Raw genomic sequence first — 25,057 nt, forward strand, 5'->3', positions numbered from 1 at the left:
ATTCATAGCTGTATTGTAGCAAAATACTGGCAAATCTTGGGCATCTTCTAGAGCATTTGTGAATCAATGATTTCAAATGGGTAATATGGAAAAGCCAGTTGTACAGAGAACGGGCGATAAGCAGGCAGTGAGGACAGCCAAGTGGCTGCCTGTGATTGCAGAGGATGGGGTTTGGTTCCACACTGTTTCTCTAGCTGGAAGCCAAAAACTTGGGTTTGATTGTTCAGGGGGAAGAAGAAGAATAGCTTTAAGGAGCAGATGAGGTTTATCAGCCACAGATAAGTGACTGGGTTTGTATTTTGCAATGCCCTAGCTCATGAAGCCACCACAAGCTCTTATTAGAGACAGACCAATGGGCACAGGACAATTAATTAGGAGTATCAGAAAGTTCACCTCATCTCATTTGATGACCGCTGCGATGACCTCACATAGTTTTCTCCAGGGGACAGGCTGAAAATCATGCAGAGTGAATGAAACACTTGAGCTATACTAGGAATTAAGATTGATAGTTTTCAAGGATGCATTTTTCCTTAGTTAAAAGTTCCTGGAAATAATAATTGGCTTTGTGTAGCTCAGAGACTTCTATCAAGAGAATTATTTCTTGCAGATAAGACATCAATTACTCGGTGACTTCTGCCCTTTAGAATCAGTAACTGATAAGCACTATTAGATGTTGAATACGAGGGAGCCTTAAAGGTATGATCTAGATTCTATGCGCCTGAACCAAACTGAGCAATGAAAAATGATCCCAAGAATACACAAAGGTAGAAATAAGATCAGGATTTTACTCTCTGTTTCCTGTCTTTCTGTAATCTTGTCTATGTTTGAGGGACTAGATCTACAGTCTTACATCTTCATGTATTTTCTATACTTCTTTCCTACTCCCCATTTGAGAAGGTTGGACTGGAAATGCAAAGTTGGAACTGCATTTCATGTAAATTAATATAGCTCCATGGAAATCAACAGGGCTACAGTGCTCTAAAACTAAGGATCTTTTCCTGCATCTTATTTATGTATTTTTAGAATGGACATAATATGTTAGTTCATATTAAAGTGTAGAGTTCATCACAGCAGTAATCTCTGCCTCTTTTATGATAAAGGGGCCCACAAGAAATCTGGAGAGGGACTTTTTGCAAGGGCATGTAGTGATAGGACAAGGGGGAATGGCTTTAAACTGAAAGGGGGGACATTTAGATTAGGTATTAGGAAGAAATCCTTTACTGTAAGATTGTGAGACACCTGAACCAGAGAAGGTGTGGATGTCCCTTCCCTGGAAGTGTTCAAGGCCAGGTTGGATGGGGCTTTGAGCAACCTGCTCTAGTGGAAGGTGTCCCTTCCAACCCAAACCATTCTGATGTTATAATTCTATGATTGCTGACCTAACCAGTGAAAGAGGGCTGATGTTAATGCAGCTAAGCCAGCAAGACTGTGTTGGCATCACTCAAGGGTAGATAGCCTTGGGGGTTTTATGTGCTGATAAAAAAACCCAAACAATTTTGTTACTGTTATTGTAGTCATGCAAAACGCATGGATCCACTACAATAAATTGGCACTGTATATATATGGTGAAAAATGTAATCATTTCCAGCACGCAGAGTTCAGCCCTGTCACAAGATTTAATCCAGTCCATTGCTTGCTCCTTGTTTTCCCTGAAGCCTGTCAAACCTGGAGCAGGAGCAAGCACTGTTCCCAGCTCAGAGGTCTGGTACATTTTGTCTTGCTTCCTGCTATCGTCTTTTTTAGGGACCTCACTCTTCCTGACTTCTAACAAGAGACATATATGTTGAGTGACCAAAACAGAGGTGTCCCCTTATTCATGTGGTTCACTATGGAGGTGTGTCAAATTGTTTGATGGGGCTGTATGACAATGCTTCTCCTGTGTTGGGAAAGATAAAAAGCCAACAGAAGACAAAAACTGCTCATTTGCTGGAGGAGGCAGGTACAGGGTCTGTTGTGGCCAAAAGGGTGGACAACATTGGTGCGAAGAAGTGATTCTAAGGCAATGGCTTGCAGGCAGCTTTGTGCCCTAAAACTGGGGCGAAGAGCAAAGTATAAATAGCCTGCAGCACATCACCTACTCAGCAGCTTTGTCTATGGCTCAGCCAAGTCATGGATCTCTGTCTTAAACAGAAAATATTCAGTCTCTTTCAAAGAGACTGAACATAATTTGTTCAATTATCAGGTTTCAAATAAATATGTATTTATTTTTAGGCTTAGGAGTGCCCCGTTTCTTTCCATTGATGTTGCTTCACACTACTAAATGCCTGAAATATTTCTAGCTTAATTATGCAGCGAAACAGTTCTTTGTTGTTTCTGTTTGAGTTTTATGGTCTGGATAACATTTAGTCATACTAAATTCCTGCCATTTGTATTCATTATTTAGTGTTCGTATTACAACAGGAGGCTACGAGAACTGGACAGCTAATACATCAGGTGACTTTGCCAAAAGTGCGAGTACAAAGCCTTGCTTGAGGACTTCTCCAAGTCAATGCCTCTGGGAGCAAAGTCAGGATCCCTGCGTGCATGGTGCATGCTGCACCATTGAGAAGGGAGGGGAAAGCCCCAGCATCAGGGTGGCCACCAGCCTGCTGCCATGTGTGGTGATCCAGCAGCACGAGCTCAGCTGTATGATCTCAAGGGAGAGGAAGAGCAGGTCTGAAACAGCTTAGGGTTTTCTAGCTAAACCATTCATTGAGAAACAGAGTCGGAAATGTTGCTTTGCCCTGCAGGGGCAGCTATGGAGAAGGGTCCTGGAGAAAGCAGCACTGGTAAAGTCATTTGCCTGGCATGAACCTTCAATTGCTGTTAAAAGTCAGAATAAAACTGTAGCTCCCCATGTTCCCAGCTCAGAACTGTGACTGACACTACTCAACGACACTATTTGCTCAGCTCTCCAAACCGGCTCTGCTCACCCCGCCATCCTCCACCCCCCAATGAAGTAACAAGCCACCTACAATCTTTTTCCTGCCCTAGTTTCTTTTAAAAAGCAAGAAATCACAACACCGCCAACCACTTTTGCACAGCAGTCTCGGCCGTCTTTCACTACGCCGGTCCATCCAGCCTGTTATTTCAGCTCCCCCTGAAAAAATACCCACCGCTTTCTTCCGCAGTGCCCACACAAAGTGAGTCAATGTTCTTTTCCATTCATCTCAGAGACACCAGGATGGCGTCCAACGTGTTGCCTTAAAAACAGTAAGAAAGGAAGAAGCATGGGTGAAACCACCAGGTCATTCATACAAATCAGCTCGAATAGCTGCACGACTGCTTCTACAACCCTTAATCTCCTTCATTCACACCCTCTCTACTATCAAACATACCATGTGGGCCTAGCTGGTTAACTATTAACTTACTTTGTGTGTAAGAGGGTACTGGAAAAAAGACCATAGTAGCAACTTTTTTCACCATGTGATCACGCTTTTCTCCTTGAGATGGATTACCCAGTTATGTATGTGGGGTAAGAAGGTTCCCCCCTCCACTCCTATAGAAATCTGGGTGCTGGCTCCAACTCTGCAAAGTTTTCAGAGTACAGGTAAAATGGACTCGGGGAGCAGCATATACGCTTAATTTCTTTGATACTGATCTTGCTTCTTTCTGTGCTGTATTTAGATTCACCCTTGTTATCTCCAAGGCATGTTTCACTTGGCCATGGCGCTCCCAAGTGTGGTCCCCTGCCATAGCCACTGGTCTTTGGTGCCATTAACTGATCTGGGGCAAGGTCTAGTGAGTGAAGAGTGACAAATTACCAACAAATTCAAAAGGCAGCATCAGATATGCTCAAGAGCTTTTCTGGATTTTTCCCTAGATTTCATCTGGAATTAGCATGGAGAGCTTTATTTCCTGTCGCTGAGGTCAGATAGCTTGCCAGGGCCATGAGACTGCCTTGGCCTTTGTCTGACAATGGGATGCTCAGTCAGTGTCCTGTCAACCAGTTACAGGCTGCCCAAACATACCAGGCCATCGGTCTCCTTCCAACAGCATCTTGTCAATGCACTGTGTTGACTTGGGTTACGGTGACCAGCCTTGCTGCATCCTGCACCAGTAGGTGAACTGGGGTATAGCAGAAGGACTTCTGCTGCTGCGGGAAAAACTGCATTGCTTGCTGAGACAGAAAAGGCTGGGCGTTACTCACCTGTGTTTTAATGGGGAGGTTTGATTAACACTGATTAGTATTGACAAGACAGTGAAGTGTCTTCACCTGTGAAGAAAGATTCTTCACATGTAGAGGTTCACAGGCTCACCATGCTTTTGTACTGATACATGTCTGGAGTCCAAGTACTACCTTAGAATGCAGGTTTTGGTGTGGTTGCACTGGTAAGTGACAAGGTGTGACAGTAAAGACAAAGTGTCGTGATGCAGTTCATTCCTTCTCCTCTAAGGAACCAGCTTTAAATACCATTAAACTAAGTAAAAGGTCCAAATGATACAGAAAAGGTTTCCACATGTGTCACCCGCAGACCCTTTTCCTAAACTGTAGAATAACAGCAATAAAAAGAGACAGACTTCCCCACCTCAGGTGAAGCCTATCACAAAACAAGAGAGACTCACAGTCCTGCATGCAATCTTTTCTCTTGTTAGGAGATGCACAGGGGTCAGCAGGGGAGTGAACAGGGCATTTCTGGATGCTGTGTGTCAGTGAGTTTCAGACCTCAGCTGGACTTTAACATCCCTACTGCATCCTCATGGGGTTTCTGTAAGGCAGAACCAGCTCATTATCCCCATCTTACAGCAAAGACACCAGGATCATAAGTGCCTGCATTCTTTGCTCCTGTTCATTCAGGAAATCAGAAGAAAGAGCGAGACTTGTACCCCTGTCATGGAGGCACGACACAGGAGCTTCTGTGGGCTCCAGGGGTGATGTGCCCATGTGTGATGGGCAGCAGGATACCAGCAGCTGGGGGGAATAGGGCACCACTTGGCACACTGCAGCGTTCTCACCCTGTCAGCACAAAGCTGCTGGCTGATCAGCATTTCTGAAGATAAAACCCAAACAACCCAAACCATGAAAATACCCAGCAAAATCCCCCGTACCCGCAGACCCAACAAGCTGTTTATTTGAAGTGCATTTCAGGTACCCAACTTGTTTTATAAAATACATTTAGATTAAAGAGAGCAATTTTGAACATGGAGGCATCAAAGCAGGATGTTGCCCATCAAGATTTGTCAAAGACCTCACATTCAGTTAATTCTGCAGAGCCCAGACATGAAGCTCTATAGAAAGCCCCCTCAAAGGTAGCACATCCAGTAGCGCATCCAGCTTCAGAGTAACCATGGTTGGCAATACATTTCTGACTACCCTGAAATCAAATTGAATTGTACAACTGTTTTCAGTGCAATCAGGATTGAATTCATAATCAGTAAGGCAGCATTCGTGGTTTTGACGGACTTAATGTTCTTGGCATTCCAAGAACAGCGTAACTGGTGAGGGTTCTCGCAGGTCAGAATAATGCAACACCAATTGCATTCCAAAATCAAAAGGACAGTTTAAAGCTGAAAGCAATTTGGTATTTTTAAAACAAATGCACTTACCCCTTGCCTCTGTAGTAAGTCACGACTATAAAATAAATGTGACCCATTCTAGGTGTTCTGTCACCAGCAATTAGAGCAACTATATCGGAGTATGCTTAAAGTTATACCAGGGTATGCGATTACGCACATGAAAACAGAATCAGGGCCAGCTAATGCAGAAATGTGGTGCTAACCATTTATGAATTAAGAATAGGCTGCTGGATTTTCAGACATGTGTGTGCTAAAGGAATCAGTGTGCCGCTGCTCTCTAAACTCCACCTCTGTGCAGAGGGTCCTATGAAATGCTTCTGAAGCGTTTTAAGAATGAGGTTTTGCAGATGTCTTCTACTTATCGGAGAGAGGATTTCATCCCCTCCAAGCAGAGACTTCAGGAGCGATCATCAATGCAAGGGTGATGAAGCTCCCTTTACATTGTCTCTAACCCTCCATCAAGCCAGGAAAGACAAGGTTTGATTTTAAAAGTAAACAGGTCAGACTTTTAGCTCCTTTGAGCCACCGACTGGAGCCTTCTGGCTGTATTTAAGCTTTGCACTAGGTCTGTACATTGGTTTAACACTGAAGTGTGAATGAATCACAGGGAACTGGTAGGCCACCACTTAGAAACAGAAGGAAGGAGTCCTGCCAAACTGGAATAGTTGGCTGCAGGCATGAGCTTCCCCAGTCTCCAGCCCATTCTTTGCTGCAGAACGGCTCTACAAAAGCATCAACATAAATGTGACATCCTTATGGAAAACCACCTCTAGGTGGAAGTATTGACCCTGCAGACAGAGATGAGATCATAAATATCTATGTGGCAGAAGTGATGGCAAGGTTTCTTTAAAACTGCTTCCTCCAATATTTCACTCTTGAAACTGTAATTAGAGGAGGTGCCTTGAGATTTATATACCTGAGGGCAGGTTGCAAAGCTCACCGGAGCCAGGAATTTGTTTCTCTCTTGGCCCAGATCCAGAGACCACGGTTCAAAGACGCGCTTCAAAGGTGCTGGACATTTGCTTTTGGTGAATGTAGCAGTGAAGGGTGCATTCTTGGCTTTAAGCATGTGCTTACCTGCAGTACCCAGGCTCTGTGCTTGCCATCTTGACCGTATTTAATTGACGTTGCTGCCTGAACCTGTGGTTCTTGGTTTATTCAGTGTATTAGAAAGCTTTGATTTTAACCAGACAAAACAAGAACATTGCTGCTACTTCCCTTTCCCTCTTTTGGGAAGCAGTTGTGAACACCTGAGTTCGTATTTGAGTAAGTCATTCAAAGGATTAGTCCTGTACTTTGAGTGCTAGAGACTGTAAGTGATATGTAAGACTAGGTACTGTCCCTATTACAGCCTTGTAGAGTGAAGGTGTGATTCACAAGGGATCAGAAACCAGCCTGCTCAGACTATTATCTGCGCAGATGCTGGAGTAAGATGGACTCTTAGTTCACTTATGCAGATCATCATGAGACCTCCTTCTTTCTCACTGTCTCGTTGTCAGAAATTACAAGAGATTTTTTTTCAGAAGGCACAGAAATGCTGACTTCCACTGAATATCAACACGAGTCGGATGCCCCACCTGCCCTTTGCACTCTGAAAGTAAGCGATAAATCATTATGCTATCGGAAAGGTTTCATTTTCTTTCTTCCCTTTTTTTCTTTCTTCTTTTTGCTGGTTCATACTGGAACCTGCTGAAGGTTTCTATTGGATTAGGCCAATATTCTCATGAACGGTTACGTGATGCAGAAGTAGAGCTGAGCACTTTCTTTTCTGCAGGCAGGTTTTATTTACTATCAAAACCCTTGTTTATTTCAGCTGAACATCTTTCGTGGACCACTTGTCATGCGGGGGAGAGGCTGGAAGAGAGGTGGAACAGTTGCTGGTACACCTTAGAGCTCTGTAGTTGCAGCTTGTACCTGCCTACAGGGACAGTGGTTCCACTTCACTTTCCACCTGAGTGAACTTGCTTGTTTTCCCACCGATCTGATGAATGCCACAAACACTATACTACTGGCTACCTAGAGACACAGCCTTGTTGATAACTTCTGGAAGCTCTGTTCTTTGCTGCCTGCAATATTGCTCTGAATTGGAGAGCAAGGTTAAGCTGAAACAAAGGTACCGGTAGAGTAACTTTGGATCTGAATTCATGGTTTATGCTTAATGCTTTGTATATCTCCCAAGTCTCTGAGAAGGGCTCTGCCCTTTGTGCAGCACCTGGGTGATGTTTCCACCATCACAGTTACTCCTCATTAGTTTCCAGTGAGGAAGTGTTTAGTTTTCTCACCATTGCCATGAGGCCATGCCTTAATCCAGGTTTCCTGGATGCATTGAATTGTGTCCTGGAAAGGTGTGTGTGCATGTGAGCAGCCAAGTCAATGAAAAGGTTGATTTCCACCCACACTAGAATGCAACATTAATTAATTCAGGCATAAAGCAGTGTAAATCACTTGTTCTTTGGTGGAAGGTGGCCAAAACAGAAAGAGGGGGAAAGCTAACCCAGCAAGCAGAGGCTGTCAGAGACTGGCCAGCTCTCCAAAGAGAGACAGGAGGATATATTATAATACATATCTGTAAAGGAGGATATATTATATCTCTATGTATTTTATATCTTTATACCTGTATCTATCCTTATATATTTATACACAGGTAAATTTGTCTCTTTTCTATGCATCTCTCTATACAGATTTACAGATGGAGGTTGTTTCCAAATGCCAGCTTGTCCTGAGACTGACCACTGGTCCTCTTGGAGCCAAATGTGGGCATCCGGTACAAGACCGGAGTTGAGGAAATCATTTTTATCACCCCCACCAGATTGAAATCAACACTGTTTTCTCAATGCTCTTATTTTTAAGTAAAGAGCTAGATGATGGAGAGAAAAATGAAGTTCTTATTAATACTGGGTTTTGAATGTAACCTTTCCTTCAAGCTGCACTGACATAAGCCTGTGCACTATGTTTTATACAAAACATACCATTTTCTCATAATCTCTTCAAGTATCAAGTACAAGGAAATGGCTTTTTGTTCCCAGGGTAGCTCACTGATTGACTATGTGTTCATACAGGGTCAAAGTCTGATCTTATTTGTACCACTGGAAGCTGCATATTCCTCTATAAAGAAGAATATGAAGATACCACTTTAATTATAATCTTTCTTTCCATAAAAATATTTGGACAAATCACCACTGATTGCTTGGAGTCAGTCTGGAAATTGGAACCTTGTGTTCTGCCTTTTTTATCTGGTTATCTAAAAGACCAAGCGACAAGCTCAAAGATGCAGTTGCACGCTTGGGTTTGCGCTTTGGATTCTGGCATCTTTTTTGCACCCTTTCTTTATTAGGGAAAAAAATATCTAAATGGCAGAGCATATATCCTCCAAGCATTTCATTCCACCCACACAGCTCTTTTTCTTTAAAACAGTGGCTTATTCCCAACTGGAAAGGCAGCAGTCTAGCTAGAAGACAGGTTATGTTCAAGAGAGAAAGGAAGGAGGTAGCTGAATCATAGCAATTTAGCTCTGGCTGGGTGGATGTAAATCCAGCCACTGGTTGCCGCTATCACAAGCATAGTGTGATTTCGGATACAGGGAATGGCATATTGTTCTGGGTAATGAAGGCTAGAGGTCAGAGCAGGCTATGCATTTGCCTTTATTGCTTGCACTCCAGCAGGTGCAATATTCATTGCCTCTGCTCTGTGCACAGCCATCTCTAGCATTACTAATGAAATGTCAAATCATATTTTTATTTACTTCCTTTCTTCATCACCTGCAAATAACCACACTGACAACCCCCAGGCTGATCATTTGGGGGTCTCTCAGATAATGCCGTCAGTAAAAGGCAGTCATCAGCAAAGAGCTTTCTGGAAAATAAACTAGACAGGTTCATTTGAGGCTTTTCATAAAACAAATGTTGCAACAAAATTAATTTGTCCAGCATTAGTCATCACCCTTCCTGCATGTTAACAGTGCTGCTTCTGGAAGAAACTGGATTGTTTGGTTGCTGATGGAAATGTCCTCTGCTACACTCAGCACTCAAAAAGGGCAGAAAAGGCACACATCTGAGTGTGTCATATTAACATGCTTCACTGTCCTGCATGTCCAAGTCATGCAGGCTGCTTTTGGTCACAGATCAGTCACTGTTTTCCCACTTACACCTTTTGCCTTGTCAAATCTTTGCTGCAACAGGCAGGAGGATGGCTCTTTTTGTGCGTTGACTTGCCTCAGAATCAGGTGGCTTCTAAGCAACATAAACATGTAAGAGAAACAACCTCTTCAGGGATGTGGTAAAGTCCCTATTGCTGGAGGTTTTCAAGATGTGACAATACAGGGCGCTGGATAATCTTATGTAGGCTCGCTTTCCCTTGAAAGGTTGGACCAGATGATCTGCTGAGGTTCCTTCCAACCAGATGATCTGCTGAGGTTCCTTCCAACCAGATGATCTGCTGAGGTTCCTTCCAACCAGATGAACTGCTGAGGTTCCTTCCAACCAGATGATCTGCTGAGGTTCCTTCCAACCAGATGATCTGCTGAGGTTCCTTCCAACCAGATGATCTGCTGAGGTTCCTTCCAACCAGATGATCTGTTGAGGTTCCTTTCAACCAGATGATCTGCTGAGGTTCCTTCCAACCAGATGATCTGTTGAGGTTCCTTCCAACCAGATGATCTGTTGAGGTTCCTTTCAACCAGATGAACTGCTGAGGTTCCTTCCAACCAGATGATCTGCTGAGGTTCCTTCCAACCAGATGATCTGTTGAGGTTCCTTTCAACCAGATGATCTGCTGAGGTTCCTTCCAACCAGATGATCTGTTGAGGTTCCTTCCAACCAGATGATCTGTTGAGGTTCCTTTCAACCAGATGAACTGCTGAGGTTCCTTTCAACCAGATGATCTGCTGAGGTTCCTTCCAGCCTGGGCTGTTTGGTAACTCTCTGATTCTGTGGTTTGGTCAGGTTGTATTTTGCACCAAAAACCTTCCCAGAGGCACCATATTTGCTGAGTTTCATTCCCAGTGTAAGTTTCTCTGGTGATGCGTGCTGCACTAACGCTGGTGTGGAAAAGGGTGTGTGGAGGAGTCTCCTCTAGGTTTATATTCTCTGCCTCCTTCCTTTTGTTCCTTTCTTCTGGAGCTCATTCGTTGCTTTTTATGTTGAGAGGGTTTTAGGGAAGGGAGCTGCAGAGTGTTGCTCAAGAGGAGTTTCCATTGCTGTTGTAGGGCTCTTGGTTACTCCTGAGGAGTGCTAGGTTTGTGCTGCCCACAGATGGCAGGGAACTCACCAGGATTCATCTCCAGTAGTTCAGAGACGGATGTCTTCTCCACAACCGAACAGCCTTGTGTCATGGGTGGAATAGACAAAGCGATAGAAGCTTACTCAGAGCTCTTGAGTGGGATAGATTGCTGCCTTTCCCATTGCTCAGCCCCTGAATGTAAATCTCCCAACAGACTGATTACAAAGGGTGGCGTATGGGGCTCTCCTTTCATCTGCCGATATCGGACATGAGAAAGGCAATGTTTTCTCCAAGGAGATGAGCAATCTGTACCTATGGGTCTCTCTTTGATTGCAATTAATGAATCACAAGGACGTGTTAGAAATGTGCCAAGCACTCTCTGATCAGAGAAGCTCCCAGTCAAAGAGCAGGCATGTAGGGAGAACTTAGAGGAAAGCCAGGAATTGTTTTATCCTTTGTGGAGTAACTGCTGCCCGAGCAAATGCACACTATTTTGACCTTTTGAGGGAGAATATTTTAGGAAGCCTACAGAGAAAGCACACCAGGATTAGAAAAGCACTTCATGGATTACAATGGAGAGGATGGTCAGCCTCCCAGCTTTTTCTTCAAATCCTGTTGCTTTTCCAACCTGTGCTAATCCAGGTTCTGCGCAGCATTAATGTGGTAGGTAAGAGAGAAGCAGCAGCTTTCCATCACAGTGTGCTGAGGATAGTTCATCCGAGTTACATTTCAAAGTGACTCAGGCTGTTGAGTCAAGTGCCGGTTTCTTAGAGGGCTTTAAATCTGTGAGGTTTTTATTCCACCTGAGAACCTGACGAAATATGGAAGATTTCGGACACTTACATCCCTCTGGTCTTTCAGTTTCTCTGTCCTGGAAGCAGCCTTTTGTTAGGTGGATGCTTGAGTAAAGGGAAGAAAAGCTTTGATTAGTGGCCCACTACATTGTGACTAGCTGGAAAGAAATGAATTGAGGCTTGCCTATAGCTCTTGCTCAGAAGCAGTGTGTTCTCTTCTTTGAGAGGAAAGCATTAGCCTGGTATTAGATCATTTTAAACTCTATCTTGTGAGGGCTTTAAAGATTTATATAGATTATCTGTATGTCTTTTTGGGTGCAGAATTTCATAATCATTGACCTAAACTGCCTTCACAATCACTGTGCTGTTCCTCAGCATTGCAGACATTTCATCAGCACTGACTTGTCCTCTGATTGGAGCATCACAGGTATACTTAGGATGAGACTTAACTACAGTAGTGACTTAAGTCTTTATGCCTAAATGAAGACTTACAATTGCCTGCCATAGGCTCTAAGAACCTGCCTTGGAAAATTATTAGCAATAATAGAATTCCTCACAAACTCCATGAGATTCTTGCTTTTGAACATGGAAACTCTTTTTAGAAGAAGGCTGGAAAAGATCATAGTGTGCTTTTCAGAGAGAAAGTGGTGTCAATAATGTGATACTCAGCAATTTGAAATGCCTAAAGCACCTTCCGTGGTGCTTTAAGACACTTTTCTTCCAATGATTTTACTCTTTGACAGCTAAATAATTCCCAGGTTCTGGATCCTAGCAAGTTACTGAATTAGTGTTATTTATTGCAGAAGGTCCTGTGTATGTGTGCTCACATTCACCCAAAATGAGGATCCCCTTTGTACAGCCCTCTAGGCTATGTTAATTGACTGCAGCTCACCTGTTAGCTCACAGTGACAAGCAGCATCTATGTCTGCTATGTATTTGCTTCCCTTTGAGAGGTGCCTTGCCTAAAGCTTAAAAACTGAAGTAGTGACCTAAAATGGCTTATTTTCTCCAAATTTGAAGTTTCGTGTCCTACATGTCCACAGATGGAAAACAAAACAGAGTGAGAAAATATCAGTGCAATTACCTCTCTGTGACAAAAATACTAAGTTTTGAAGTTCTTTTTTTTTTCCATAATGAGAGGGCCAGGATGAATTTCAAAATCTCAGCTTAAAGGGAGCTTCAGTGTTTGAGACCAGACTTAAAATGAAGCTTACCTTCTGGTGATCACAGAAAGATCAGCACTGAAATCTGCTTCTCCTCCGAGTGCTCGTGTACAGCTCCGCTCCTCATCTAGGAGCATCACAACAGCCTAGCATCATGGGAATGTGGAAATCCGTTGTGTATCAGTCATTTACCCTGATGCATACACCTGTATTATCTCAGGCTGCATTTCTCCAGTGACCAAACTCTGGTGGCTGGAAAGATTGCTTGCTCTGTGGGAGACATAATGAAAATCAGTATTACTGTTATAGGCTGATGCATTATTTGATACTAAGGACTCTATTATAGGGGGTCTCTCTTCCAGGGAAAAGAGAGAGGGGGGAAAAAAAGAGCTTTCCTCTTCTGCTTTCCCTCAGGAGAGTCAGTTTGGTGGGAACAGCCACTAAAACAGTTAATCCACCAACTGACCGGTCATATGGCTTCATGGAGACCTGTTGTTATTCATATGCAATGTGTTCTTGATTTCTTTCTCCACGCTCTGGGTTATGCACATCTGACATCAGTACTGCAGCTGTATGATGCTGATGGCTTCTTATTTTGAGGCCTCACTTCTAATTACTGAGGAAGAAAAGAGGTTCCTGCCACATACGTTGGAGAGGGAGAAAGGCTGCAGTCCTACACCAGCTCCATTGAGGTTATACCTTGCACTTTGGCTCCCCTGAGCTGATCAACAGCAGACTGCCCACATGTTACACACTGTATTTTGCTGCCAATCAAATTAGCACAACCCTTTATTCCTAAGACCCAAGGATCGCAAGCCTTTCCACAGACTACCCATGGCTGGACACATCAACCTTATGGTTGCTTGTCTTGAGCAGACATGGGATGTTTATGTCTTCAGTAGCTTGAGTGGCAGAGACCCCATAGCAATGGCCATGGTAAATTGCTATGGATGCATAGTGGCTGGAGATGGTCATACTTCTTCTTTGAGGTTCATGAAGTACAGTAATGCCGGGTCTGTCAGGATGTGTGAGGCAGGCAAGGGTCTTTGCCTAGGAAGAAGGGCAAACAGAGCTTTCCAGAGCACCGAGGGGAGATAGGAGCACCTTAAATTGACAGTGCAGCCAGGCATGAGGATTTTGGTGCTTTTGAATAGGATCACTGGGCTATTTCAGAAGCAGGCTTGGTCTATGCTAAGGTATGAATCTGGATAGCACATACAGGAAGAAGATTGATATTTGCTAGTACCATTTCTATTCTGGTCCTTACAGGGGCCATTAATCCTCGTTCTTGGCATGCATGGCAGAGGAGGTCAGGAATGCATAGCCTGTCCTGTAGTATAACATTGACCACCTAACAGGCTGAATTATGGGAGAATGTCTACCATTTCCTCCGGAGCACACTGCGGGCAACACGCACCGGGCTCGCTGCATCACCAGCCTGTTCTACACGGGCAGCAGCTGCAGCGTCCCTCTGAGAGGCAGCGTGCCCTGCCATATGCTATCCCTTTCTTCTCTCCTCCAGGACCAGCTTCGCAGCCTCTCACAAGGGTGAGCAAGGGAAAACCAGGTGAATCACTGAAACCTGGGACTTCGTGTGTTTTAAAAACACAGAGCCATTAAGCAGCATTCAAAGCAGAGTTCAGCCATGAACAGCTCAAGACACCCCTGGAAGGCAAAACACACCACTATTTCCTCTGTACATGGCAAATAAGGAAACTGCAGCAGAAGTGACACAGCTGAAGTTTCAAGGCAGGTGAATATCAGAGAAAGAATTAGCATTTATGCTCCTTAACTACCAAAACCGGTGTTTGGTCTTCAAGGCAACAACGCCTCCAAGGTCCTGTGTTGCAGATTGAACAAAACTAATGCAACTTTAATAATGTGTATGTATATTTTATGCCTCCACCATAAGGACATGAGCTCCTTAGGCTGCATGATTTTGATAGACTGTCAAGAGCAGTGCAGATGTAAAGCAAGGAGATGGTCACATCATAAAATCTGTAACAGAAGTGTTTTTCCCTCACTGTGCATCTGATTCCTTTCTTAGCATGGTTTTGGGGTGGGAACGTGAGCTTTTCCAGTTTACCTGGATCTGAGTTCCTCGAGCTAAAACAAATGTTGGCTTTGCTCACTGCTGAAGAGATCACACTTTTTGCCTGCAATATCCCAGGCCTTCCTGCTCTGTAACTGTAAGTAAATACATTTACAAGGGGTTGCATTTTTAACTCTGTCCTGATTGGGGCACAAAGAGGAACTTGCATATTCTTATCTTCACAGATTAATGTAGCCGGAGTAGTTTTGGAGGGGGTAGTTGTTTCCTCTTCAGTGTGGGGAGAGAGTTAGGTACCTAACAGTATGTGAATGTAGATGCAAAGGAGGATACACCCTGCTTTTTGTTGTGTCAGAGCTGCTCAACACTGCATAAATGTCTCTGTGCAGCAGCTAGAGGAAAACTAACACGCAGATGAAATATCTGCATGGTGTAAAAACAGGGAAGTCGCCTTTAAATCCAGGATACCAGTTTCCAAATGCAGCTTTCTGGAAAAAACACCATCAGCATTGGCACTGGCTCTCCGGTGGATAGCTGTATGTGAAACGGCACGGGTAGCAGGGCTCGGGAGCATCGCTCTCTACCTACATACAGAGGATGTGATTTACCAAAACAGAGCCCTCGGCCATGCCAGGGGTAGGGCAGCAGGGAGCAGGTCTCCCCTTATGGGGCTGTCAGCCTGCAGAGCCTCCCTGCCGGCGTGGGATCTCCGTAGAGCTGGATTACGTGCGGGGAAGGAATCTCTCCCTCGCTCATGGGTAGAGACCTGGGCCATCTAGTGGGGAGAGAAATTAATAGCTGAGGATTTCTGGTCTCTGTCCGGCTGCCTCCACCGCACGGCCTCTGTGTGTGCCAACAGAACGAGAGTTACCAGCAAAGAGCTCTTCCCTGATTCAGGAAGGCACAGCAAAAGCCAAGTCAGTGCAGAACACCCACCAGTACCAACCGCATCGGCTGCCGGACTGGGTTTGTTCCTTCGCCTCAAAGTGCCACGCCAATGTGGCAGTGAAACCAGACTATTACGTGTGCCCTCTCAGTGTGTGTCACATTACTTCGGTACACTATTGGATTGCTTTAGGCCATGCCCTATAGTGTCAGCTGAGCTTATAAGAGCTGTTTCATAAATTCCTATGGTTGGGTTTATGCTGCGTTATCTCTGTGGGCCGCAGGGAACTGACACACGTCACATAAAGACCTGCATTTGCTTTTACTGAAGCCTGATTCTTTACCTTTTTTCTAAGTCTGAAGGTGCCTATAAGACTGCTCAATACTACATATCGTGAGTTCATTTTCAGTTCCTAAAATAGCTTGTTTCCCCCCCCACCCCCCCATTTGATGAGTGCTCTTATAATAAACTCATTGAAATGTTGTTCCAAAAGGCAGCGCTTTCACAGGAACAGCACTCAATCTCGTGCAACAAAGATCTATATTAAGATCCATAGATGGAATCTAGATAAAATGCAGTCACCGTGACTGCTGACAACAAGAAGATCCCCCCTGCCTTGCTGTGCTGAGACACCCATAGCAGATGAATCCATAACCCACCTGCATCGTCTTCAGAGCAGCCTTATGGGAGAAAGACCACTGCGGTGAGGTAGGGAAGGAGGATGCTCCTGTTTTGGGTACCACCTGGAAATAGAAAATTCTACCCAAATTTATTTGCATCAGAAATTGCTCTTTCCCCTTCAGTTGCTGTGATCATTAAGATTCCTCATCAGCTTTCATAGCTGGGTCCTGCTGTTGGAGGATGGGGCTGGCTTTAGCCACAAGCAGAGGTTGTTGTTTTAAAAGGTGTAGCTGTGGCTTTGCTGCCCATGTCAAACCAGCCCCACTACGTGCATCCCTCCACTTCCATCACCCTTCTTCCTCCCTGCTCCTGGGCAGGAGGCTGGGCAGCACCTCTTGACTGGCTCCTTCAAGAATAGGGTCCAGAGGCCAAAGATGGTGTGGCCTGGAGCAGGAGAGGACCCATTATCCAGGGAAGGCAAAGCCCTGCAATCTGAATGTTGGGCCTATTTGAGCCAAGGAGGAGCTCTCTTTGGACTGCTGGGAGAATAACGCCACTTACAGAGGTTCTGGGAGACATCAGAGTTGGTGTTGTCATCCCTGCATGGGTAAAATGACTTTTATGGCACTGCTGAGACTCTTGGGCTTCCAGGACGATGGGGCAGCCTCCTGTAAGCAGGTCTGACACTCCATTCTGCTATGGATGCAATCTGTAGCAAAACAGGGACCAATAACCTTGGCAAAACACAAAGAGCTGGACAGAGGAGGATGTTCACTGACAGCAGAATGCATCAATCCATGGGGTGGTGATCCCAATTCCAAGAAAAGGTCTTCCCCCGCTCTTGTTTTCAACAAGCACTGAAGCACATGGGATTTGAATCTGACCCTCCAGCAATACCCCATTGGCATTGCCTCACCGCGGCTCTGGGGTGGGAGTAAAATGTACCGCGAGCCATGCGGTGGTCAGTTATGATGAGACATGATTAACCCTACCTAACCCCTGCACCAAGCCTAACTGCAAATATTATTATTGATTGCAAGGTTTTCCTCCCGCAGTATTTGATCCTTAGGGCAATGAATTATTGATATTTCAAGTATAAACCTGAAAGTACTTTTTCCTTTAAGGAAAATGTTGCCTTTTCCATTTTACTGTTTGTGAGGGGCATGGAATATAGCAAGAACCAGGCAAGCTGTATTTGCTGCTGTACCGCTGTTGCAGTCTTCCACATTTCAGAGACAGTGTCTTGGACCATTCAGATTGCTGAGCTCTGCTGCATAGGAATTTCACTGCAAACTGGTTCTCCCCAGCCTCTTTCACCTTGGTGGCTTACCGTGATCCCAGAGAACATAGCCCTGGCTAACAAGGTCATATATTCCAAGACTTCACAAGTAAGTTCCTGGAAAGCATGTGGTAGATGTGTGATTCTTGTCTGTACAGTAGATTTGACCTTATTGCTCGGTACTGACTTCACACTATGTACAGAACACCAAATTAGGAAAGTGCTGCAAATGAAAGTAAGCTACAGTCCCTGCTTTCACAAATTCCTTAAGTACCTGCATAACACAAAATGCATTTGCCTAGATTTCAGCTTATTTTCTGTGTGCTTCTGGAAGCCAAGCATCCCACCAAGTATCACACAGTGATTTTCTGCTTCGGTGAGACCCCTGTAGTACTGACCACACAGGCATCCCTGCTGCCACCACAAGACTCACACCTCCGATGGACTAACATCGTTCTTAGAAGCTGAATCACATGTCAGAGTTACTCATGCTGGAGCTCCTGCAACTAACTTAACACCTTTTCCCTCCTGACTACACTGACAACGCTTATGACTCGGACAGGCACATGTCAGTTATTACCCCCTGTGCATCCCTTCTCTGCTGCCACTTCTCAGGGGGTGCTCTGGGTATCCACACCGGTGGGCAGTGGATTGGCATGGGGCTTCTGTGGGCCCGCTGCATGGAAGGGATGCCCTGCTTGCTCTTGTCCTTGGGGACAATTCACTGGGAGCAGAGCCAGCCATGAGCAGCTTGCAGAGGCAGCGTTTACACTGGAAGCATCAGCTGCGCGGCCCTCAGCGAGCTTTCGACCAAGTGTCCTCCAAAGCAGCAGGAAGGAGGCAGAAGGCACTCTTTCACCTTCAGCTGTTCCCAAAGCCATGCAATAAAGCTGCAGCCGGCGCAGTGTGGCTTCCAGGATGGAGACAGCGGGGCAGTCGTACAGCCATAGGGATGGCAGCAGGTTAGAGACCTGCAGGCAGCCTCTTGCTGCAGGACGGTGCTGCTGAGGGGGTGCTGGTGGGCGGCTCGGAGGACTGCTGGGGTTCAGAGGATGTCCTCCCTCCTGCGAAGGGCCCGAGCCCCCTGGCCATGGCAGGACCAGTGCTGGCCAAAGGCACCAATCCATCCCCTTGCTGCGTTCATCTTCCCACTTGGCTTTCCGAAAGACCCTGCCACTGTCCGCCTGCTTTAGTGGGGCTCCCCGAGGCTTGGGGCACCGCTGGACCCTGGGCAGCCCATGCCCCCGACATGCACGCCTAGCTCAGCCCTAATGACTTCATTACCTCATTTGTGTTGCAGGGCTTGAATACTACGATTGTTTCCACTGCGCAAAAGCATTCATTTAACAAGGAAGGCCTGGCCTGAGTTTAGTTTTTATAACTCCAGTTCCTCCTTCTTTTATGAGCGCTTATTGAAACGCTCAGAGGGGCAGGAAAGCCATCGCTGGGCTCTGCACGAAGCCCACACGTCCCTCCTCAGGGTTTGCTCAAGAAATTCCTTGTTTTAATCCCAGTCTTGCAGCCCGCATGCTTTAGCCAGCACAAGGTGAAACTGTGGCTGTTTTCACCAAGCTGCTGAGATGCTGCGTTAAAATACAAGCCCAACGGAGGGCGATCCTAATTATGCCGGCACAAGCATAATTTAATTCAAATTGCTGTAACAACAACCAGTGTCCATGCTCGCCGTAATCACGTTAAGGCCTATACACAAAATAATTAGCAGCTTTATATCTGGTAAATAGAGGTCCTCTCCAGGTCAGCCTCAATGAGGACACGGCATTGTTGGAAGCTGATGCCTTTTAAAGCTTGTGCAGAACAGGCATCTGCAAATAAAACTCCACTGAAAAGGACAAAAGGAGGGCTTGATTATCAAGGAAGCACCTCCACTTGCCTCTTACCCACTCTTTGTTCCTCCTTCTGAAGAAAAATAACAATCCTTTTATTCAAGCACGAGGAATAAAAGGAAACTGCATATAATAGAAGCGCTATTTGCTCAGTTTCCTTTGTACAGCCAAGCGCGGCCTAACAGAGCTCTCAAAAACCAAGGGTGTATTCCTGCAGTCCCAAATCTGACAATGGTCATCTGGCCTGGGACAGACTCAGCAGAATTCTGACTCATTCTGAGAAGCTGGAGGACAATCCCACAAGGAAGCCAGGATGTGAGAGGCCTTTGCTCCAAAGCATCCTAGCCATTTCTGCAAAGGTCGTTCCTTATATTTCCATGGATAACATCCCAGTGCTTTGAAACTTGCACAGATTCTTAGTTCAGCTGAGCACAAGAGGCCATGACAAAGGTAGGTATGCTGCCAAAGGATACGGAGGAAGTGTGCTGGGTCCGTGTGTCTTCTATTTATTCAGAGGCGATTGATGCTTTCCAGTGAAGAATGACCCCGCTTTAGAATTGCAGGACTTCTCACAAGAAAGAAGTCATTATATTTGGCTCTTCCAGTATTTTGTAACAGTGCCAGATTGATCCTAAAATTGAGGTAGCGTTTCAAACACTTGCAGTTCTGATAAGCAGAAAATATTGGTTAATGGTTTTAATAAAGGGTTATCAATTAAATTGACTTAAATTCTCTGGAAACTCTCACAGAAGCTTACATTTAGGTCCTCTATTGAAATCTCAGCTGTTTCTCATCAGCCTGCCTATCTGCTTCAGTGCAACAGGGTTGCTCTGCTCTGTCCAATTAAGAGACAGCTCGTTCAGTCAGAGGGAATCATCGCATGTATTAACATCAGCAACCTGTAGATCAGCCTGGCTGTGGACACTGTTGAGTCTGGATCTCAGGATAGCTCAACATCATTTATTACGTGGTTTTCCAGACCATGGAAAAAGCTCTTTTCCTTTAGGAAGGACAAGTGTACTTGTCCCCTACTACAGAGATCCTCTCCCTTTCCAGTGCCATGCTCCTGAAGCAGCAAAGTTTCCCTTAAGGAAATTTCAAGCGTGTCCTCTTTATCCTTAGGTCTTCATACCCCCTTTTATTTTTCCCCTATTTTTACTTGATTTAGTTAATCTCCAGTCTATTATGCTTGGTAATTTCAAGCCAAATATAATATTGACTGCAATCAGAGAGGAAACGTGATGGCCAGGCAGAGCTTACATCCTCTGGGGATACTTTTTCCTATAGAACAACATTAATAAACTGCCATATGGAACTCTGCCTGCCTAACCAACACTGTGCATTTAAAGCACGTTTTCTGGGCTGCTTTCTGAAAGTAGACGAAAGTGACTTTTTGCAAGTGCATGTAACCGAATCATTTAGGGCATTTCCACTCGAAATCAGACAATAGTTACACAATAAAAACTAGAAAAAACTCCAATTATCCTTCCAAATAATTACCTGTAAAATAAGTAAAGAAGGGTTCCCCCCAAAAAAGGGAATTGTGGATTTTTTGTGTGTGTTTGTGATGGTTCAGGCAGTTTTACATTCACTCAACTGAAGTACTTTTACCTATAGCCACATGCACACACTCATATTGGTACCGGCGCTCTCCTGCTCATGGCCTAAGAGGCACGAAACCCTCTGCAACTGCCTTCTGTAGCCAGCAGAGGTCAGGGGACCTGCAGCGCATGGGAGCGGGCCGCGGTGGAGGGAGCACCACGGTGGCAGTTTTGGGGGGGGATGCTTCTCAACACACCCAGGCAGAAAAGTCCCTCTATGAATTACATCAAGCCCCAAGCCGTAAATGCGACCGGAGCCGGAGTGCTTCAACAGCCGCCGCTATAGCGTGGAATTCAGTAAGAGCCTCGCACGGGGGGGGACTGAGCAGGTTCTGTGCTGGGGCAGTCCCGTGGCCACAGAAGTCAGGCTTTGACATGTGGGAGGTATGAACAGACCCTACATTCTCTGCCTCTCTGAAGGAGACAGTCTGAAGGCATTACAGACAGTGGAATGTATTAAGCAGTAGCAAATCTTCCACGATTGGTGCCTTTTCCCTCCATGGTGTTTATAGTTGGAGTGATTCGGTACCATTTACACCGACAAACTAAGGAGGGGATAGGCTTTTCCCTTCATGGGAGGCCTTATCCTACTTACTTGACATTTCAGAGCCCATTTCTCTTCCTCACCTCCTGCCCCACAGAGATGTCCCCGCATCCTTGGGGCTGCTGATGGCAGTGACAAAAGCGCTGAGCCAAGCCCTTGGGGTCCTCCCAGAGTAATGCCTGTAAGATTTTGCAGATCAAACCTCAGAAGAGTCAAGCTAGAACTAAACTCACCCCCACCCAAACCCACTGCTTACTCTGTGCTTCAAAACTCCCATTCTGTGTATTTGGTGATTTACACACGTTGCCCGGAGGTCAGGGATGAGCCAGATCTGAAAAGCAGATGTTGTGGAAGAGATGCTATCCCAGGGGAATTACTATAACGCTTCCGACAGGCATCACTTTGCAAGTTTTCAGGAATGCAGTCAAATCTCCTCGTTATGCACCCTGTGGTGTGGTCAGGACCAGTGCTATTAACTCATACACTTGCTGTCCTTCCCGCTCTCTGCTATGTAACACTCAGCTGTGCTGCTGTTGTTCTTATTTGTACTGTAGTGTGCCTGAAGGTCACACCTCAGTGCAGGTTACAGCTAGCGAGCACTTCCATGGTGAAATGCTCTTGTGTCACCGTTTGCAGGTGTATTGAAGCCAAAGTCTTTCATCGGTGTTGCATGTTGTGGTGTTACCCAGGTTCCAGCAGGAAGGTGTATACTGTGTGTGGGGCTTCCCAGGCTGGGCTGCCTGGGGCAAGAGGAGGTTGCATTAGAGATGGCATCCATCCAGCATTCCAGCTGCGAGGCAGCTTGTTCTGATAAACCCTTGGGAAGCTTGGTTCAGCTCCCAGGGAGCAGGTCTGGAGAGCTATCATAGCCTTGTTCTGTCCCCATTGCTCTCTGGGGCCTGTTACACCAGGCACAGTGCATAGAAAGGGCAAGCCTGCTTTCCCCACCATGCCAGTGATGTGAGGTGGCACAACAGGCTGCGAGAGCAGCACTGTTATTCCCATAGAGCACTGCACGGCTCCTCTCTACCCGGCAGAGAGCACAATTTCTGCTGCTGCACTGCTCAGTGTGTTGCTGTGAAAAACCATTTGCAGGTCTCCTTACACAAGGACTGGGAAGGAGCCTGTGGGAGGATCCCCTTTGTCTTCCATCAGAAAAGACTTCTTTCTCCCTTCCTGTACCCCTCTAAACTGCAGGCAGCAGTGGCTGAAGCAGTTCCCCCCCCTTCTGCAAAAGGCAGGAATGCCAATTACACAGATGCACCTTGTCACAGCCCACTGTAGACCTCAGCGATTGTGTTTTGTGCCACTCATCGATAATCTGCTTTCAAAAACGTCTCAAATAGTGCTATTATGGTGACTCTTACTGCCCCTCTATTTCTGGCATTTTCCCCTGAACGACTAAAATAAGCATTTCAGAAAAAGGTATAAAAAAATCCATTGTGGAAAATTTTGCCTTTAACTTAAGTTGCCATTTGAGGAAGTTTCTTTACAAGGCATGTGCATGACCTAAGAAGAGATTTGCCTCTTTTCGTGCTCCCCCCCTTCTCTTGTATAGCAAGCGTTTTCTAAAGCACTAGTGAAACACTTCAGTTCATCCTAAAGCACTAGTGGCACACTTCAGTTCATCCTATTTCCAGCTCTCGTGGTGTTCCACAGGCAGCTCAAAGGAAAACAGGAATGAAGACTTCGGCAGGCTCAGACGCCCTCTTGCTTCTCTGGTACAAGAATTAAAGACAAAACCGCTCGCTCTTCCTGTAACCATTTGCCATTTTACATCGCGTTCCCACTGCCTCCCGCTCAACCCTCCCGTTGCCACCGAGAGCTCCGGGCGATGCCGTACTCGTTGGCACGGCTTGCCTTTGGTCTCCCCCCGTAGGCAGAGGAGGGGATGGTGCAGTCCTTGCAGAGCCCGACCTACCTGTGCCACATGATGCGTTCCCGGCGCTGGAAGCAGCGGCGCCGGAGCCCCGGGCGATGCGGGAGCGCAGCCCCGCTGGGTACACGGCTCCCGGCTCCCCTCACCCGTGAGCGCATAGGTGGAGCTTATCCTGCTTTAAGGACGGGGAGACCGCTTCCGTCCTGTACCGTGCATGAGGGCACATGATGAAAGCACCACTTCCTCGCCCGTCTTGAGGTGCCTTCTCCTCCTTAATTAGGTTAAGTAGCGCTTGCGGAATGAGCTGAGGAGATACGGAGCATGGAGGCACCTGAGGTCGGTTAAGGTTATTAGGCTCCGGCAGCATTGCTGCAGGAGGAATGCCTCCCTCCCGTTTTTACCCTTGTGGGGAGCAGCTTGCCTTTAAAGGCACGAAATCTTGTGTTAGAAGTAAGCAGCAGGCTCGTTCTTACACTCAAATGAGAGAGATGTTTCCCTGCAGCTCTCTGTTCTGGCTCTCTTGCCTAGCACGACTCCTTGCCTTTAATTTATGTGTTGGCAAAAGCGCCTTACTGCTGTTTCAAAACAAAATCTATTTACGATGCCTATGGACGTGCATGTGTATGTGCACATACACACACACCTCTCACTAACTCATTTCTTGCTCCTATGTGTATAGATGGAAAAGAATAGTTCCAAAACACAGGCATTCCTCTCTCCTTTTGAAAAGCTTATTTTAGATGGTGGGGATCTCAATTTCAAATTGAGGAGATGATGGAGAGCTCTGAGCAGGAACTACTGCTAACGTGGCACTCACTGATGTGCCTGGATGTAGATTTGCTCAGCATCAGGACACTTGCAGCTCAGCGGGGAAACAAACACAGTGGTGGGCAGATCAGGCTGCAGAAGCAAGGTCCCTGGTGCCTTCATTCACTTGCAGTGGGATGAAGCCTTTACCTCTCTTAGAGGCTCTGAGTGAGAAGGTGTTTTCAGCAGCAGCCAGGGCAGTGGGAGAGAAGGCATTACAGAACTGCATGACCAACATAAAATGGCATCCAACAGTTTCAACTCCATCTGCTTCCAAGCAGAGCATTCACACAGAGCTTTGTAGCTGTCTTAAGGGGTACAGGTTTGCTCCCAAGAAGCCAGCGTAGCATAGGAGGTTCCTGCCAGGTATTGTGCTGGCATTTTACTCAGGTTTTGGTGACTATAACCATAGGTCCCACAATACAGCCAGTGAGAGGAGCTCATCCCAGCACTTGTATTGGGAGCACAGCCTCTGCCAGTCTAGAACATCAGGAGCTTAGTGTGGGCACAATCCTGGGGCAGAAAAGGCTGATGTGCCTTAGGGGTACTTCATAAAATACCCTGACGCTTTCTACAGCTGAGCAGTGAGCTGCTATAACACCATAGCAGGACCTGAGGGTTCCCATGCTGGCACTTTTGCCTCCTGTTTTGACCATAACATGAGATAATTTCAGTGATGAAGCCAACCACCTTGTTCTGAGGAGGTTGTGGTGAATTAGATTAGGAGAGGGGACAAGGTAATATGAAAAGAGAGGCTTGCAGTTAACAGAGTGAATGAGGAACTTAAAATGGAAGGTTATGGGAAGTTGGTGTTTAGGCAGAAACAAGTGACTGCTGCTGCAGCACCATACTTAAGGCTTTCCATTCAAGAGAGTC

General features: G+C 45.9%; 1 long non-coding RNA gene across 1 annotated transcript in view; it reads right to left on the bottom strand.

The window, feature by feature from the left end:
* Positions 1 to 2,538: 2,538 nt before the first annotated feature.
* LOC133269741 (uncharacterized) overlaps positions 2,539 to 25,057 on the bottom strand; it is a 38,824-nt gene continuing 16,305 nt past the window's right edge. Inside the window, exons 3-4 of the long non-coding RNA XR_009743538.1 lie at positions 16,266 to 16,349; positions 2,539 to 3,182 (exon numbers count right to left, since the gene is read on the bottom strand). This is a non-coding gene — a long non-coding RNA (uncharacterized LOC133269741). The remainder of the gene's footprint in view (positions 3,183 to 16,265; positions 16,350 to 25,057) is intronic.

This window comes from Pezoporus flaviventris, unplaced genomic scaffold (assembly GCF_033815535.1).
Source record: "Pezoporus flaviventris isolate CSIRO_AGI_PZ_B2104156 unplaced genomic scaffold, CSIRO_AGI_Pfla_v1 ptg000015l, whole genome shotgun sequence".
Lineage (NCBI taxonomy): Eukaryota > Metazoa > Chordata > Aves > Psittaciformes > Psittacidae > Pezoporus > Pezoporus flaviventris.